The sequence below is a fragment of the Talpa occidentalis genome, unplaced genomic scaffold (assembly GCF_014898055.3).
Source record: "Talpa occidentalis isolate TD23 unplaced genomic scaffold, MPIMG_talOcc4v2.1 talOcc4.5, whole genome shotgun sequence".
Classification (NCBI taxonomy): domain Eukaryota; kingdom Metazoa; phylum Chordata; class Mammalia; order Eulipotyphla; family Talpidae; genus Talpa; species Talpa occidentalis.
Window position 1 is genome coordinate 72,208,186 of NW_023604861.1, and position 19,944 is coordinate 72,228,129.

The window sequence follows — 19,944 nt, forward strand, 5'->3', positions numbered from 1 at the left end:
GTTGAAAGACAGGAGGAGGAAGAGGAAGAGAAACTTGTTCTTATTGAGTACTTTCTGACTTTCAAAATCAATATTTCTCTCTTTCTCTCCCTCTCCCTTTTTCTCTCTCAGCTGGTTTTTGAGGTGGGCAAGATATTTTTCAAAATAATCCCAACAACCTCAATACAAACCTTTTTGTATATTCATATATCTTCATGCTTAGTTCTGTTTTAAGGTGTGGGAGTCAGCCTTATTTTTGATTTTCTTGCATATAGCCAATTGTGTGACATAAATGTAATTGAAACTTTATCTTTTGAAAATCTGTGAATAATTGAGCTTTCTTCCTCAAATCATTTGCCCTTAAGACTATTGACTTCAAAAATACAGCACATATCAAAACTGTAAAGAATTTATGGTCATATAAGTGATCAATATAAGGGACATATAGCCTTTCCAGTACAATAGTAAGTATGCAATAATTTGTTTTTATTTATTCCAACTATTACAATGGAATGATCCTTTTAATTGCAGAATTTTAAATATTGCAGTGTTTTACCAAAGTTCCATCGTTAACTTTATTTACACATGTTCTATGACATTGAGGTTCTTGAAAATTATAAATAAAACTGCAGGCCAAATCTATGAATGTCTCACCACTATTATTATTTTGCTATTAAATAACATTTATTTTGTAATTGATGGTTGTCAACCTGTAATTTTTTGCCTTATTATACATTGACTATTATACAGTTTTTATTACATATTTTTTTACTACTTGTATTCTATCCTGTCATTGCATTTTTAATGGTGAAATGAAGTAGGATGATCTTTAGTTAATGATGTCTTATTGGATCAGAGGTCCTCAGTCTGGGATGCACACAGTAGAAACACCTGGGAGCTTTTAAAAATCCAATTGTCCGTGCTGCACCTCAAAAATTAATTAAATCAGAATCTCTGGGGTTTGGACCCAGGTATCAGAAGTTTTTAAACCTCCCCAGGTTATTCTCGTATGCAACCAGGTTGGAAAACCAGTGGATGACGCAAAAAAGCACATCTGCTCTGAGCCACTCCTGATGGCCCCCATAGAGTTTGCAAAATATTCGGTGCCTCTGGCTTCATACCCATTTGTTGTGTTCCTGTCTACTTCCTAAATCAATTTCAAATGCATAATAGAAGACAGTGGAAGTATTTTATAAAAAATTTTGCCCAACAATGTCTTTGGCTTATTATAATACATGGAATTCCAAACTTTGAGTATTTTCATAGGCACAATTGATTGCATCTGAAGATAATTATCAGTGCTCAGTTTAGAAATAAGCATTCTACTGAATTAACGTTCAACACTTAAATTGGGTCTACTATTCAAAAACCACGTATGTGAAACCACAAGGCAGGTATATATATATATATATATATAGGAATAAAACATATACTATATATATATGTAGTAATCTTTCCATGAGTTCAGATAAGTTGGTTAGTCCGAATTGGTGCTAGGAGCTCCCAAATTGGAGGCAAGCACATGAACTTTCTTCCTCTGTATCTGCTTCTATCTTCTTTATTGATGTAGACAGTTAAAAATGTAAAATCATCTGAGATTGATTTCTCCTCTCTCCACTGCCTACATTTTTTTTAAATGCAAAATTTCTGGATAAATATCCTTAAGTAAGAAAGTTTAAGTGCCTACTCTGACAGTTACAAATAATTTTATACAATAGGCAGACAGACAAATTGTGCTGATTGTCTGTATTTCTTTAAAAAAAAAAAAGGAGTGAGACAAAGTCTGGCCTGGAGACTAGAGTAAATCACAAAAGTGATCTCAAGTGAACAGAGATAGATTTCTAGAATACGGTGTGCAATGAAACCACTGACCTCTTATACACGGGTTCATGTCTTTTTCTACAGAAACAGATGGGTAATAGCATAATGCCGAAATCATGCTCTACATAATATGGACCTAGTGATTGCAGACCTGATTGCTTGCCATATGGTTGCTAAAGGGTTGAAGAGAAAATGGGATGATATGCAAACCCTTAAAAGCAACATTTTTATTGAATGGCCATTACATTAAAACCCAAATTCTGCAAATGAAGGCAAGAACTGTGGTGAATAATGATGAAATAACAAAGCAATAAAAGCAGCAGCAGCATTGTATGGATTCTGTTTTCAATATGCAAACTGAGGGCAAACTTATTTTTTGTCACTTTGCCTAGTGTTATTATGAGCTTTAAGGGGTAAGGTGGTGGGACATAAATGCCTTTAGGGCAGAAATACTGTACGCATGGAATATTACTGCACTCACTGGGTCAAAGAGAGAAGAAAGTGATCACATATCCCAGTGGAATTGATTTTGACTCAAAAGCTACCTGCAGTATGTGGCTAGCTTGCATCAGGTTCTGTAGATCAGCAAGAAGCTAGTAGTGAAAACCTGTTTGCACAGATAGGGTGGTAATGCAAAATGAAGAAGCTTGTTTAAATTTTTGCCTGTGAATTTCCTAATGTAGATTTTGCTACCTCTTCACTGTTGGCAAACAGGTGTATGGGCTAAGGTGGGTGCTGTTTCCCAGAGTGTATTATGGTTTAGTTGAGCAGCTGTGATCTGTTTTGCTCTGAGTTTTGTTTTTAGTGTGTAGCTAGGAACCAATAGGGTTTATTTTTTTAAAAGAAGTTTATTTTATTAGACTGCCTCAAATTTGCATACACTTCATTTCCTGTCTCTTTAATGAATGTTTTTCAGTCATGCAAAATCATAAGAATTTGTGCTCTCAGAAACGGTACTCAAATACATTAAACTGAACATATTAATATGAAGGGTAATGAGGTAAGAGGTAAAAACTCAGTCCTTCAGTGAGAAGTCTGAAGTTATCTATTTTATTTTAGCATGTAAGAGCTACTGTTCATACCAAACACCCCAAACTACATTTTATTATGCTAACAAGAGTATGGGGATTTGGGAAATTTATATAATCCAGTGCCTACCTATGAAGATTCATTCTTTAAGAAATGTGTTTTTTAGGGCCCCCCTAGTGATGCAGGTGGTTGAGTGCAGCACTGTGAAGCTGTCCGCAGCCTCTGCAGCATGGGTTCGATCCTGGCCTGCCAGGGAGAGACCCATATGCCATGGCAGACCTCTCCTGGCGTGCCCGCTACTCCCCTCAGCAGTGTATTTCGTCAGTCTTCCAGTTCTGTTCCCTGCCCTGGCTCTGGTGAATTCTCTCACCCTCCCACGTTTCTGACTGTACCCAGTGCTTATATAAATGAATAAATAAATCTTTAAAAAAAATAAATAAAAAGGCCCACTAATGGCTCTAATATGAATTAGCTTGTGTATTAAACCACATGTAATCTTTTTTTTAGTTCCTAAGGGTTAAAATATATGGTTAGTGAGTTTTTTGAACAGTTGGCTTTTATTTTCCTCAAATCTTATTTCTTCTGAACAAGTACATTGATTTAATTCATATTTCCATAAATAAAGAAATTCTCTGAGGGGTTTTAAGTTCAAGATGGTAAGGGTTTTGGACCTGCAGTAAACATTGGACTGCCCCATTATTTATAAAAAGCTTATTTATAGGAAGAAGTTGATGTTAGTTAATATGAGGTTTGGGGATATTCTTTAGTCTATTTGATTCTTGCTCCTAATTGTTAAACATACTTGAGAGTTGCCTTGTTTAATTGGAAATGTTATATCCACTATCAGCTAAGTAACTGATAGCTTAGTTCATGGGTTCTCAAACTGAGGGGCTAGTTAAGGCACATATTTCTGTGCCCCAATGCCATATTCTGATTAAGTAGATCTCTGTGGAGTGGGTTATAACTTGCATTTCTAACAATATCCCCAGTTGAGGTTGGTGCTGCTAATTCCTGGGACCAACTTGTGAGACCCGTTGATGATGTTTTTAGTGTCTAACTAGTGATCAGGCAAAAATCTAAACACCATCTGAGATGGTGAAAAGCATATATTTGTAGAGGTTTGAACAGATACAAATCAGATACAAACATGTAAACCTACTTTACCTGGAGCAGATAAAAATGTGTAAGCTTACTTTGTCTCAATAAACATAATTTGGGGAAAAATACAGATTTAAGGGCCTCCTCGGTGGCACAGCAGCTTGTGGGCAGCACTGTGAGGCTTTCCGCAGCCTCCACCTCCGCGCCGGTTCAATTCCCAGATGGCCAGGGAGATTCCCACATCTCTCCTCTCTTGCCCGCTGCTCCCCTCTGCTGTGTATTTGGTCCTTCTGCCTGTTCTGCTCCCTGGTCTGTTTCTGGTGGATTCTCTCACCCTCCGCGCCTCTGGCCTATACTCCAGTGCTTGTATAAATAAATAAATCTTAAAAAAAAAAAAAAAAAACATTCGAGCATGAAAATAGTTTTGCAAGCCTTAAATATGATGTTTTAAGAACAACAACTTCCACACTTAAGGCAGCAATGCAGGCACCTTGAGCAAGGACCAGACAGTTGAGCACTTGAGCAGGACACTTGAGCAGGACCCCAAGTAGGAGCAGAAGGAGAGGAGGAGCCACCTTCGGGCCCTGATGAGGTCTAACTTTGTGTTTCATCTCTTTGAAAGAAATTGGCCTGGTATGTATCCAGTGACATATGCATGAGACTGGTTTGGTAGCTGCGGTCTGTATACCTTCAAAATCCCATTTTCTTTTGCCAGGAGAATAAGAATTTCTATAGTAGTGTTCAAAGAACTTCCATCCAATGCCCAAAATTGTTAGGCATTTCATCAGCCTCATTGCTTTTATTACTTTCTGAGGCCTAAAGACATATGACAAGTGTAGTGTAGTATTTAAGACATTTTATGTATGGTGCAAGAGTTGTCCCCCAACCCCCCCTCCCTTGTCCACCCAGTGATGAGACACATTTTCTTCTTGCTAGAAAGCTGAATTTTATACAACTTAACTGGTGATATATCTCTTGTGCAGTAGAAATAAGTTTTGCATAACTTTTAAGAGCCCAGACTGACCTATTTAACAGATACCCAGGGCTACAAAATGAATTTAGGTCAAGTATTGTGTTTGAGCTCCTCATCACTCTTCTACTAGTCTTGCTTTCCATGAAAACTTCAGGTATATCACGGATACAAATATAGGCCAAGGATGTTGCCTGATATTAAAATGTAATAAATCTCTATATAATGTAATTATCATGTCACCCAATCCTACCACCAGAGTTAAAAAGGGATCAAAAATTTTAATAAAATATCTGCCCTACTGGTTTTACTTTAAGGCATTCACAATGTTGCTATTAACAGAAAACTATGACTGGGAAGCTGAAAAGCTTCCATGGAGTTAAAATGCTTTTGAATGTTGCTACTACTTGGAATACTTTTCTTTAAAAATTAAAAGAAAAGGATGGTATGCTATAATTTTTTTTTTGGTAACTATTTCTTGAGAAGTCAAATGATTAAGTTTTGACATGTCTCTCAGGGCTGGGTTTTTTTCCTACCAGAAATTTCTCAGGTAAATGTTGAAGCCTAAATATGGGCAGTGTCATTATCCTAATATGTTGGAAGATGAATCCATCCATCTTGTAACAATACCTCATTGCCTCCAAGGATCTTAAATTGTATAAAACTACATTGAATTTGAAATGAGATGTTGAGAAAATGCAATTCAAAAATTATTCCAAGCTAGCTTTTAACATGTATTTATCAAATATATTTGTTCCCCCTGTCTAGATGGAGAATATTGACTCTTTTTTTTTTAATTGGTGCTAATAATATCCTCCGTTTATTTCTGTATTCATGTCTCAATTCCTTCCTCCAAAGAAAAAGAATAAATGTCTTGAGCTTTAGGTCAGATATTTTAGGTCAGGTCATATCTGGGAGGGATGAGGAAAAAAATGTTACTCACTTAATTCCTTCACTTTGGTATGTAATATACTATTATTTCCATTCAACTATGATTCACTTGCCTGAAAGTATAAATCCATTGTGTAACTGTAGGAGAGAAATCAACCCTCCTCCCTGATGGTGCAGTGCTACCATGGCTGTAAAATCAGTGGGTCTCAACCCTGGCTGCACATTAGAGTCACCTGGGGAGCTTTGAAGGAACACCAGTGCCTGGGCCCCACCCCAGCCCATTAAGTTGGCTTCTCAGGGGATGGGGCCCAGGCAAGGACTTTTTTAAAAGCTCCCCCGGTGGTTCTAATTGTGCAGCCTGGGTAGAGAACCATTGTTTAAAATCAAACACACAAGTTTGTCTCAGTCTATAGAAATCACTTTTTTTTTTTTTTGCATTCACATCTCTAATCACTAATTATCATTCTTACACAAATGAAAATTAATTAGACACACAGAAGGAAAGAGAATATGTGTGATGAAATTACTTTTTGTAACTTACTTAGACTTAGAATAAGGCCCTTGACCTAGCTTGAGAACAGAAGCTGTGGCCAAGGGTTATGAATATGAAAACCATGCTGACCTTTGGTTTTATAAACCTCTACATTTATTTTTGTCCATCTGTGAAAAAGTAAATATATTTACTTTGCATTTTTTTCTTTAACTGTAATTTTTTTTGTTATTGTAACTATTTGCAAACATCTCTTATGAGTCCTAATCATTAACAATTTATCACTTGCATATGTTACTTGACTGACAATTTGTCATCTTTTATTTTGAAAGTGCTGGTGAGTTTACTGACACTTGTAAAATAAAAGAATCTAGCAAATTTTATTGATTCAGTTAGTGTGTGTGTGTGTGTGTGTGTGTGAACTTCAGCTTTTATAAGGTCTATTTCTAATGTTCTGGTGTAAATGTGAAGACAAATCACTAAATTGATAGATTATTTTTAAAAATACATTAAAATGACCTTTTTTTTAAGGAAAGGTATTTGATTTTCTTTTACACTCACAAGATTTTTACACAAACAGGTTATTTTAGCATTTAATTTACATGATTTATAGCAATGTGCTCCTTTATAATCTTAAAATTTGGAGAAGTGATGTGTTTAAGTTAAACAGGTAGTTTTCTTTCTTTTTTTAAAAAAGATTTAATTAATATAAGAACTGGGGTATAGGCCAGAGGCGTGGGAGGGTGAGAGGATTCACCAGAGACAGAGCGGGGAGCAGAACAGGCAGATGGACAGAAAACACTGCTGAGGGGAGCAGCGGGAGAGACAGGAGAGGTCTGCTGTGCCATGTGGGTATCTCCCTGGCCGGCCAGGGATGGAACCTGCACTGCAGAGGCTGTGGACAGCTACACAGAGCTGCACCCAACCCGCTGCACCACTGGGGAGGCCCAAACTGGTAGTTTTCTTTTTGACTCAGGCACACTGAAAAACATACACTAAACATAAGGCTTGCTTTTGTTTTTATGTAGCCCTAGTAATGACCCCAGCATGAGAATCTGTATATTCGCTTACATATAATTATGTTATTGAAACTTCCCCCCTCAAAAAAATGGACCAAAAAATTTAACTGTCCTTAAAGGCATGAAGTTATTTCATCTGGTGTTTGCATCTCCCAAGGCTGCATCTATGAGTCTTCATTTTGATTAACAACCTTTCTTGGAAGTGGGAGGTAGAGACTAAGATGCTAAACTCTCTCTGAAGTGTGTGCTAAATGATTCACAACAGTGCGAATGAATCAATTTCTGTAAGCATTCCCAACCTTTTAAATATGTAGTCTGCCAAATCTTTTTTGGATTATATTCAATAATTAAAAAAAAAAAACCTCAACCTTTCTCGATGACACCTCTTTCACACAACTCACAAGTATGCAAGCCCTTTGTATGTCAGCTTCAGAGACACTTGCCCCAGAGATAGACAATGTTTTCGAGAAACAATATTAATTTGTCTTTACATTTAAATGTATTAGGGTTGCCTCTTTCATTTTCATCATTGTCATCACTATTAGAGTTCATCTTAATGACCTTTATACTTATTTTAAGAAACTGCCAGAAGTAAGAAAAGCTGATTTTTGGCTTAGCCCTGTTGATTGCCAAATATATACAATACGTGGTGCTGGAGAGGAATTATCTTGTGTCATATGGAAGTGAAATATCTTTTTGTGAGTATTTCTTAATTACTCTGAGGGAAAATAAGTAAGCATCAAATTTTTATTTTATAAGTAGCTAATTGTGCATTTAGGTAAAAAACAAAAAGTTACTCAAAATTTTAATGCATCACTGTAAAGAATGAGAGTACATCCTCAAAAATGGTCTGAGTTCCACGTCTGTTCTTCAAGTGGTATGATCTAATTTAAGGACCAGTGTTTTGGGAGAAGTTTGTAGCTACATTTCAAGGACAGTAATATCAGCACTCTGGTGTCTTCTATTCTGATGAATGGTGATGTTTGCCTTCCACATGGAGCTACATGTCAAGAAAGGCATTGTTTTAAAGGAAGAAATTCGGTCTTTTCATGTGTGCAATTTAGGAGCAATCAAGCACACAGTACCTAAAATGATACATTTTCAGCTTAAATTCATGGTCTCCTTTTTCCCTTCCGCTACAAAATCAGGGAAACTGGGTTTCCCTTATGAGATTCTATCTTTTCCTAACGGTACCACCAGAACCTACTCATCTAGGCTAGAAAAGAGGTTCAGTGAATGAGAGATTAGGAACCACACATAAAGATGGTTCAGACTAGAATGAGTTTACTAGAGTAGTGGCTAACCCATCTCCCTCCTGCACATGATTCATGAATCCTCTCCCTACCTCACTGCCTAATGTATTTCCTTCATCATTTTTTAAAATCTGAAACACTTTTTTTCTTGATAACCTTGAGCCTAATTGAGTTCCCATTCATATGTGTTTGATAAGTTATTTAACTTTTTTGAATCTTGATTTCTTCACCTATACAAGTTGCTGTTTAGCTCATAAGTTAAAATGAAATATTGCATTTTAAAGTTCTTAAATTTTTTGCCATAGTATCCACCTATAAAGGGGTCTACTTCCAGTGATATCTTGTTCTCTTTATTTTATGAAGCTTCTTGGAATTTATCATGTCAGCTGTTTGGCATCTATCATAACTACACTTGTGTTATGAGGCAGTGTTACCTTTGGGCACACCGTTTTCTTAACTGGAGTGAGAGTTTCCCAAAGGTAACTACCATGATTTAACCATCCTCAATAATGGCTAATATAGGAGGTCTTTCATGGAAATTTGTAATTTAACATGCTGGTCAATAGCTACTTATATCTGGTCTATAAAGATCTAGAAGGAAAATTAATTTCAAGCATAGAAAATTATAGTTGAAACATCAAAGTGAGTTTATGGTTAAAACAGAAATGCAGAAGCTAAAGAAAATAAATGCAGAAGCCAGTGGTGATTTATGATGAACAGTGATCAAAAACTCACTATAATAGGCAACCTTTAAAAATTTATTATTTATTTATTATTGAAGTAATTTTGGTTCACATCACTGTTTGTGTATCTATCCCCTCACATGTTGTTCTCACCCCACACTCATCACAAAGACACCCACAGTCCATAGTCCATTGTGCTCTTTTACCACCTTGCTCTCAACTTTGGTACTCACCCTCCCTCTCTGATAAAACTGATCTCAGTTCTATAGTGAAATTTCTCAGGTTAGTTCTTAATTTGGCTTTATCTGACCCTTTGTTAAGGTTCTCTATCTCCACAAATAAGTGACACCATCCAGTATTTGTCTTCCTCCTTCTGACTTATTTCCCTTAGCATAATCTCCTGCAGCTTGGAATAAACAACTATTTAATGGAGACAAGAAACCTTGAATCCAAATATAGGTTAGAAATGAGTGGTTCTAATAACCAATATGTTAGGCAAGAGAGCCCAGAAAGTGATCTCCCAATTATTTGCTTAGAGAGTCCAGTAAGTGGTCTCCCAATTACTTGCTTTCGTAGATTTTGTCAAATGATAACTATAAAATATGCTTTTGAAAAAATTTCTATTTCCTTAGAACATTTGAGTTTGCATTTTATGTCCTTCTCATAAGTCCAGAATATTTAGTAAGAAATATCTGATTGGAATTATAATGCCAAAATGATTAGAATCAGTGGGTTAATTATAAAAAGCACTGTTATTAGGTTATTAGTTATTATGTTCTTAGTGACTGAAGTGTATTTTTTAAGTGTATTTCATCATACCTCACAAGTATTTATAGATCAAACTTCTTAGCAAGTCTGGCTTTCATGATTTCACTCCACACACTGGGCTTGTACAAGTGGTTATTGAACACCAGCCAAGATGATTCAATTTTTATCACAAGATGGAAAACTTCTTTCAATATGGTTCTATCTTGAGATGTCTGTTTTCTGCCACTGGTTAAATACCCGTGGCATAGAAGGTAGTAAGCATTCATTGAATACTTTAAGATAAGTAGTTCAGGACTGTTTAAAAATATGAAACTTGGGGTTGTGATGAAAAAATACAAGTCTAATAAAATAAACTTACTTATTTCTCTCCTTTACTTCCCACGTATAACTCTAAGTACAGAGATGGGGGAAAAAGAAATTGTGAAAGACCTGGAAGTACACCTAATTAGTCTAATTCTACTATAGTTGGCATTTAGCTCCCTTTTAAAAACACTCCATGGTTTATGCATATTTCTCAGTTGAAGCTTAGGAGATGAGAAAAGATAGGATATTTGGAATGTCATAAACAGGGAAGCATTTCTGTCAAACACATTATTAAAGCTGGAAAAAAAATGAAATTGAAACAAAGAACACCTGCTACTTTAACTCATTTAAAAAATGAATGTTCTTTACTTGCTGACTGGAAATATTGTATTTTCAGAAAAGAGAAAACGCTAATCTAAATGGGAGAAAATGTAATGATTCACTGTACAATGGTGTGAAATCAGAAATATTTTAAATTGGGTATTTCATTTTGTGGAGGGTAGGCATTTGTATATAAATGCTTTTACTCATCAGGTGGTGAATATTTCTTATAACTTGCAGTAAAGAATAAAATCGGCTTGTCACTAAAGATTTTTTTATTATTGACATCTTTAGCTTGTCTTCATGCCAGTAATTAAATTGCTAATTATGTGTTTCTGTTACTGTGGTCATGCTTTTATTACATAATTGCTTCAAGTTTTGCTCAAATCACTAACAATATTTATTTAACCTTTTTGTGCACTAGATAAAATTTAATATATAAAAGCTTTGGAATGAGTTCATCGACTCTGTTTTGATTAGCAAAATCAAAGGAATTCTAACCTTTCTTATAGTTACATGGGTTAGGTCATATTTTCAATGAGATTGCTGATAATTATTAATTTGAGTAATAGCAATCATTTGAAAGACCAACTGATATAGAAAAGAAAAAATATAAAGAAAACTTTTTAAAAACCCAGTGTCCATTGCAGAACAATAAAGCGATTTTTCTTGAGGTGATTGGAAATATAAAATCAGTAATTTTAACCATAATAGGTGCTCATATATTTAAAAAGAACATATTTGGCAAAATTGTGGGTAATTCAGTTCCAGGCTTCCCCTCTCCCTTTGAATGTGGCATAACTTTTATCAGTGTTTCAATGTATTCATGACTTTTTTCTCATTTGTTTATTTTATGCAAACCATCAGAGACATTTTCTCAGTGAAGATTGCCTCTTTATTTTATTTTGAAATATTTGTATATTTATTTCATTAAATGAGATAATGCTTTTTCTTATTAACATAATTTCCAGTACATTAAACATATTTCTCCACAGACAGAAGAGAGGAATCAAATTAAATGACAGCTAAATCACTTGCAGCAATTTCAACTGTAAAAGAAATAAGCGTCTCTGTTTTCTTTGTGATCACAAGATGTGCTGTAAAGGGAAATGAAATACTAAAGAAAGAGGGAAAACATAAAGAAATAATGACTGACTTATTGCAGTAATACCATTGAGAGGAGAAAAATTCGCTACAAATAAAAGGGAAAATAATATAGTGGATTTGAAAGTTACCAAAATTCATTTCTTATTGATGAGTTCAGTGGAAGCCTAATACTAAGTAAACTGATGAAAAAAAATCAATGCAATAAACTATGAATGATGAAAGTTGAAATAAATACTTTGTGTATGAAGGACCATTATTCTAAACGTCTTTAATTTTTTAATAATTCATGTCTTTATGTTTATATAAAAAGGAAGCCTTATTGCTTGGTGGACTCCAAATGCATGTAAAAATCATCCACTAGAATCCCTTATTTAGGAATAAGTCCAAATGATATTGGTGACCTTATGATTTTTAGTATCATGTCCTGAGTTTGACAGAATTATATTAGGGGGAGGTGGTGAGCCCTACTTTTACAAATGGTGCTGACTAGTGATACATGTGCATTTATACAGCATACTTAATCTCTCAAGGATGAACTGCTTTCCAAAAATACTATTAATTTTAGGACCAGGGAAGGAACAAAACTCAGAATAAATATTTGATGAATGTGTGTATGTATATGTGGTATGTTGTGTGTTTTCTAGGGATATAGTCATGGAACTTTACAACTAAATTCAGCATTGTGATGCAGACATACATATTCATACCGAAGAGTGTGTGTGTGTGTGTGAGTGTGTGTATGTGTATGTGTTTTATGCTGGTCAGATTGTTAATGTGTTCAAATCAGAGCATGCAGGTTACCTGGATCTGTGTATTTGTAGGTGGGCTTATTCACTCATTTTCTCTTTTCACACATCATTAAAAAAAAAAACTAGTTAATTTAATCACTTCAATCAGAAGGCAGTCAATTTAGTATAGGGGAAAAAAATCATTGGAGCCACTTTTACTGAATTCATTTTGACTGAAATTAGCTTTCTCATATAGTTGATCTGACGACCCTCTCTTCTCAAACTCCTGTCTCTCCCTCACCTACTCATACCCCGAGTCAGTTTGCACCCTGACCAGTCATGCTTTCTAGACACCCCCTAGCCCTCTTTCCTTTGGCTTCCCTTACTCTCCTAACGTGAAAGGAAGCCTTTGCAATCTCCTCCTCTCTTCCCACTTACCTTCCTTTCTCCCCTTCCACACACAAACTACTTAACTGACCCACTGGAAAAAAAGAAACAAAAACATACTGAGGCTGCTTTTTCTTTCTTTTTTTTCCCCCTGAATTACAGAGATTTGAAATTACTGCTTTGCCGAAAACATCTGGCTGCTGGTGTAGAATGTGACTCTTAAGGTAATAATTCTTTCACTTTTAGAGACCTTTGCACACCAAAGATCCTCAATCCCTTCTCAAGTGTAAACTTGGGGACCATCTCTGGGATTGTTTTCTTCTCACTATGGCACTTTTGTGAGAATTCACAAAATTCTGTAAGGTGCAGTTTTTGGAGGTGAGGGGGAGGACTGGAAAGTGTGTGTGTGTGTGTGTGTGTGTGTGTGTGTGTGTGTGTTGGGGGGTGCTATGTTAATGTTCAGGAATCCTTTTGTGGGCCCAATTTTGAAACACTTCCTCTCATCTTTCATTCAGAATGCAGGGAATAAGGCAAAAGTGTGGCCAAGTGCAAGAGATTTTGAATTATGCATTAGCTGATAATGCCCCAGAATGCAAGCTTAAGTCAATAAATAACCAGGCTGGTAGAAGGAAGGAGGTCGCTGTGTGGAGGGCACCACATAGGGAGAGAAATAGAGGGAGCCTAGGTGAAGGGTGAAAAGAGTTCACATACTTTTAGCTTGCTCAGATGAAGAATCAAGAAGAGTAAGTTAATATTGAAATTATTGTCTAATGCTTATTTGCTCTCACACTGATTCAGCCAAGATAACAAGATTTTTTTCAGTGTGGGACCTGTGTGTGCAGGTTTGCATCTGTGGTGGGGTTAGCCCTTTTTTGGAAACTTAGGTAAAGAAATTCTAAGGGAGAAATTCATTCATGGAACCTATAAACTCTTAAAAAAGGTAAGTTTTTACACGATGGAATTTGGCAAAATGCATAAAGGGAATGCAGGATTTTCTCTCACCAGTATCCTTTCTTGGTTATTACGTAACAGAAAAACAGTTGCAGTTAAGCTAGTGAAAGAAATGAAGGAATGAAAAAAAAATACTATAGGTATCTTCCTGGCCTGTATACAGCACCACCCAGTGCTGGTGAAAACTGGTTCTTTGATCTTTGCATTTCTTCTTTTAGTGAAATAAATCAATGATGTGACAATTCTCTTCAGTGAGAAATTAACCGTGGTATGCGGGTACAGATGTGCACACTCACACACACAATTTAAAAGTATATTTAGTCATATTCCCCAAGGAGATGGAAAGTATTAGGGGTAGTTGGGACGCTAGAAATTTCTTGTGCTTTCCATCATTTTTGTAGTTTGAGACACCATGTTGCAGGCTCTGATTAGGCATTCACAAGCTTGTGCTTAGACCTTCTGCAACAGCAAATGCATTTGTTGAGGCCGGCTCTATATGCACACATTCATATACACTTCTACAAATTAAAAATGGATCTGGGAAAACACCCTTCTCCTCAGAGAGTCATATCAAGCAGTATTTAAATTAAATAATTTGCAGAGTGTGGGGAATAAAGCTTTTGTCGCAGTATCTGGAGGTTATCTTCCCTCGGGAAATTCCTGCCATTTAGTCCAATCTGGTGCATGCCAATGAGACAGACATGCATGCATACACACACTAGTAGATAGATTTTTATTTTACATCTAAATTATATTTATTTCTTTGGATTATCTGCCATTTTGTGCTCATATTGAGGGAAAAAAAAGAGGCAGAACTCTTGTGAGGAGTTGAGGTCATTAAGATCCAAACAAAAGCAAGGAGAGGTTATTAGTGAGAAGGAATGAGGGAAAGCTGACTCCTCCTGGCTTAAAGCTGGTTATCCACAGCTCCTGGGTGAGCATAGCTGTGACTGGAGTGCGTTTCAGCTCAGGTCAGTGTTTAATTTTTCTCCCACCCCATTGATTAATGGCAAAAGAGGAGACATCTCTGTGATGAGGTAATGTGAGTGGGTAGACCACAAGTAGACTGAAATTAGTTGATTTCATGCTACTTGTCTTGCTCAAACAATATCTGATCTGTCCTGGATGTTAAGAAGGACTGGTTAGAACCTCATGCCGAGTCTCTACCTAACTCATTTCTCTAAGTTGAATGTATTCTTAGCTTAATCCTCTTAATCAGTACACCTTTCCACCTGTGAAGAAGACAAGGTCAATCATAATAAGAAGTGAATGAAATTTTACTAAGAGAGAGAGAGAGAGAGCGAGAGAGAGAAAGAGAGAGAGAGAGAACATTCTTATCTATATTTAGGGAATATAAAAGTCCTAGTTATGAGAATTAGAATATTTTCAAGTAAAATATTTTTCTCAAGCCTAAAATTGTCTTTGTATCCCTCAGACACCCACTTTGATCTCTTTATAAAGTTCTCCATAAAGAAGCCATGAGCTAGAGCAAAATTCCCAGTGAATTCCACATTCCGACTCCCCTGTTTCTCTGGGAAAAAAAAGTGGTGTATTAGTTTGCTAGGACTGCCATAGCAAAATACCACAGACTGGGAGACTCAAACCACTGGAATTTATTTTCTTATACTGAAGATTTGAGATTGAAGTGTTGGCAGGACTGGTTTCCTGTGAAGCCTTTCACCTGGGTTGCAGATAGCTGTCTTCTTCCTGTGTCTTCACATCGCTGTCTACTCTGTGCTCACATGGCTGATGTCCTTTTGTGTCCTAATTTCCTCTTCTTCTAAGGATGCAAATTCTGGATTAGGGCCCATTGCACTGGTTTCATTTTAATGTAATTATTTCTTTAAAGACCTTATATGCAAATATCTGAGAGGGTTAGAACTTCAACATATAAATTTTGGGAGCATGCAATTCAGCTGGTAATAATTTGATTTCCAAAATATTTGGTAGAATGACAATTTTTTTATTCATTTCTGTTAGCTTTCATTTTTTTCTGCATATTACAACTGATTGAAGGTGCTTTATTAAAGGTGGTAAAGTTTTGTTGCTTTAATCTTGGGGAGGAAGAAAAACATTTACTAAAGAAAACAAACAGATCTTGCCTAACTAACATCTCTTTTTGTGCTAGAATGGCACAGCATCAGGGTGTGTTTTATCATGTCAGCTTTATCATGGGGGTAAAGAGAATACATTTTTAGGTCAGTTCCACCATGTACTAACCCTGTTCTTGAACAAGTTACTCAGTCACTTCATGCCTCCCATTATTCTTCCTCTATATCTATTGTGAATAATAAATAGAAATGCTTCAAGGGTTACTGGAAGGATTAATTGAGATAATAGGTGTAAAGTGTGTAGCATGGTGTATGGTTCACAATAAGTGCTTGTTAGGCACTGAATGTTTATATCTTCCTCAAATTCATGTTGAACCCCTAAATTTAATATAATGGTATTTGGACTGCCAAATACCTCCTTTGGGAGATAATTAGGTTTACATTGGATTAAGAAAATGGGAACCTATAATGGGGTTAGTGCCCATTAAGAAGAGGAAAAGATAATCCAGCAACTCCACTCTTCGGTACCTACTTGTAGAATGTGAAAACACTCTTTCAGAGGGATATGTGCACTGCTTTGTTCATTGTGGCAATATTGACAAAAATCAAGTTATGGAAACAACCTAAGTGTCCAAAGACAGAGGAATAGATTAGAAAAATGTGGCATACACACACACACACACACTAGAGTACTACTCAGTTATAAAAAAGAAAAACCCTTGCCATTTGTGACAAAATTGATGGAATTGGAGGGTATCATGCAAAATGAAATAAGTCAGAAGGAGAAAGACAAATACTGGATGGTTTCACTAATATGTGGAATATAATGGGATCCTTGGGGATAAGGGTCCATAAAGGGTTTTGTCCCCTGAAAATCTACATGGAGACATAGCCCTGAATTTTGAGAGAGTGTGAAGTAGAAGATACCTTGAAGTGCATACAAAAACAGGGTGTTTGAACTATGTTAAAATGATAATGCCAATGATACTAAGAGCTGTTGTTCACTGAGCATTTTTTTCTGAGACAACATTTTGTGCTTTTATTTATGTCATTTAATCTTCTCCATAATCCCCTAGGATCGATATATTACTTCAAGTTAACAAATAAACTACGAAGTAAAAATAATTGCCAGGATTCACACCTAGGTTTGAATTTTCATACTGCACATAAAAAATAATAAATCCTAGAGCTACTCAAAATTGAAACTTTAGAAACCATAACAATATGAATATAAAACAAGATATTACTTTTTATAATTATCAGTTGGGAAAGATGATTCTAAGAAAGAGATTAAAAAAGCTACTGTAAATTTATATCATATACAAAGTTAAAAGTCAAGTGAAGAGCTTTTTTTTTAAAAAAATATTTATTCATGCATACAAGAGCTGGGGTGTAGACTAGAGGTAGGGGTGTGAGAGGATTCACGAGAGACAGAACGAGGAGCAGAACAGGCAGATATACTGAAATACACTGCTGAGGGGATCAGCTGGCAAGACTGGAGTGGTCTGCTACGCCATTTGGGCCAGCTCCCTGGCTGGGGATCGAACTTGCTTTAGTGTCTGCCCATAGTTTCCTGTTTCTGAAAATTAACCCCTTGTGTCACCAGGGAGTCCCTAAGTAAAGTGCTTTTAGAAAGTCTTAAGAAAAATATAAATCATACAGCATGAAAATGGATATATGATATAAACAAGCAGTTCATGGAAGAAATGTGAATGGCTGATAAAATATGAAATTAACCTGACAATGAAAATTTTAAATGAGATTATTTTTAATACATTAGATTGGTAATATTATACATTATGAACAAATTTTAACATCAATGAGTTGTGGAGGAATGGGCCCTGTTCTATGTTGTATTTGAGAAAATAACATGACCATTGAAAGGGCAATTTTTCAGTGTCTTTTAAAATTTTTAATTTATATATAAAGAAATTCCATCTGTAGGAATATATACTGAAAAAAAATTGCATAAAGATACAGTTGAAACATGTCTACCAAGGAATATTTAAAAAATTAAATAATGCATCTGACACAATAGTAAATGCAAAGTAAAGGCTACAATAATGATAATTATTTATACTATGGAATACTATATAACCATAAAATAATAAGAAACATAGTTTTAGAAAGATCTAGATATAAATCAGTGTAACATGGAATGAAACAGTCAATATACCTAATATTATATGCAGTTCAATTTTGATTATGTAAAATACATACATATATATATATGTAGTTAAATTTAAAATGAATACATAAAAAGACTGGAAAGATATCTATATTTAACAGTAATTAACTGTGAGGGACAGCTATTGAGGACAAACAAGAACATTCTTTCATGGTTTTACTTGCATTGCTATATATGTAGTGTGTTGATATGAACCATGGCACACATTTGTGTTTTTCTTTCTTTTTTTTTTAAGATTTATTTATTTATTTATACAAGCACTGGGTACAGTCAGAAGCGAGGGTGAGAGAATTCACCAGAGCCAGAGGCGAGAGCAGAACAGGCAGACTGATGAAGTACACTACTGAGTGGAGCAGCGGGCGGCGGGAGAGGTCTGCGCGCCATGTGGGACCCTAGCCCGGTGGCTGGGGATCGAATAGGTGCTGCAGAGGCTGCGGGCAGCTTCACAACCCAGCACTGAACCACTGCACCACCGCGGAGGACCTTTCTTTTTTTAAGATTTATTTATTTATTTATTTATTTATTTATTTATTTATTTATTTTTTAATATTAAATTTTATTTTTATATTCCCCCATACAATTGCAAACGCCCCATTCTGACCCCAATCCTTCCCCTCCCGCCCCCCACCCCCAAAAAGTGTCTCTGGTTCATAGTTTTTTGTTGATTTTGATTTTCACTTTCTTATATTCATTTTCCTGGTCCCTTATTTAAGTTTTCTAGATTCCTGCTATGAGTGAGACCATCCGGTATTTTTCTTTTTCTTTTTGGCTTATTTCGCTGAGCATGATCCCTTCCAGCGCCATCCATGTTGCTGCAAATTGCATGTGTTTATCTTTTTTGAATGCTGAGTAATATTCCATGGTATATATGTACCACATCTTCTTGATCCAGTCATCTATTTTTGGGCATTTGGGTTGTTTCCAAAGCTTAGCTATTGTAAACAGTGCTGCTATAAACATAGGGGTGCAGGTGCTCTTTGGAATTGATGTTTCTGTGTCCTTTGGGTAAATACCTAGGAGTGGAATTGCTGGATCATATGGAAGCTCTATGTTTAGTAGGTCCAGAAATCTCCACACAGCTCTCCATAGTGGTTGGACCAGTTTGCATTCCCACCAACAGTGCAGAAGAGTTCCTTTTTCTCCACATCCTCGCCAACATTTGTTGTTGCTAGTTTTTTTAATATGTGCCATTCTCACTGGTGTGAGATGGTATCTCATGGTAGTTTTGATTTGCATTTCCCTGATTACAAGTGATGTTGAACATTTTTTCATATGCCTGTTGGCCATTTGCATTTCCTCTTCAGAGAAGTTTCTTTTTAGCTCTTCTGCCCATTTTTTGACTGGATTATTTTCTTTGTTGTTGCTGAGTCTCATCAGCTCTTTGCAGATTTTTGTGATCAGTCCTTTATCATTAGTGTTGGGTGCAAAAATGTTCTCCCAGTTGGTGGGGTTTCTCTTTGTTTTTGTTATTGTCTCTTTTGCTGCGCAGAAGCTCTTTAATTTGATGTAGTCCCAGCTGTTTATCTTTGTCTTCACTATCACTGCTTTGGGTGATGTGTCTGTAAAGATGTCTTTGATGTGCAAATCCCGTAGTGTTTCGCCTATATTTCCTTCTATGTATTTTATGGTTTCAGGTCTTATGTCTAGTTCTTTAATCCATTTTGAGTTGATTTTTGTGTATGGTGTGAGGTAGTGGTCAAGCTTCATTCTTTTGCATGTAGCGACCCAGTTTTCCCAGCACCATTTATTGAACAAACTTTCTTTGCTCCAATGCATAGTCTTTGCTCCTTTGTCAAAGATTAGTTGACCATAAATCTGTGGGTTTATTTCTGGATTTTCTATTCGATTCCATTGGTCTGTATGTCTGTTCTTGTTCCAATACCATGCAGTTTTGATGATTATGGCTT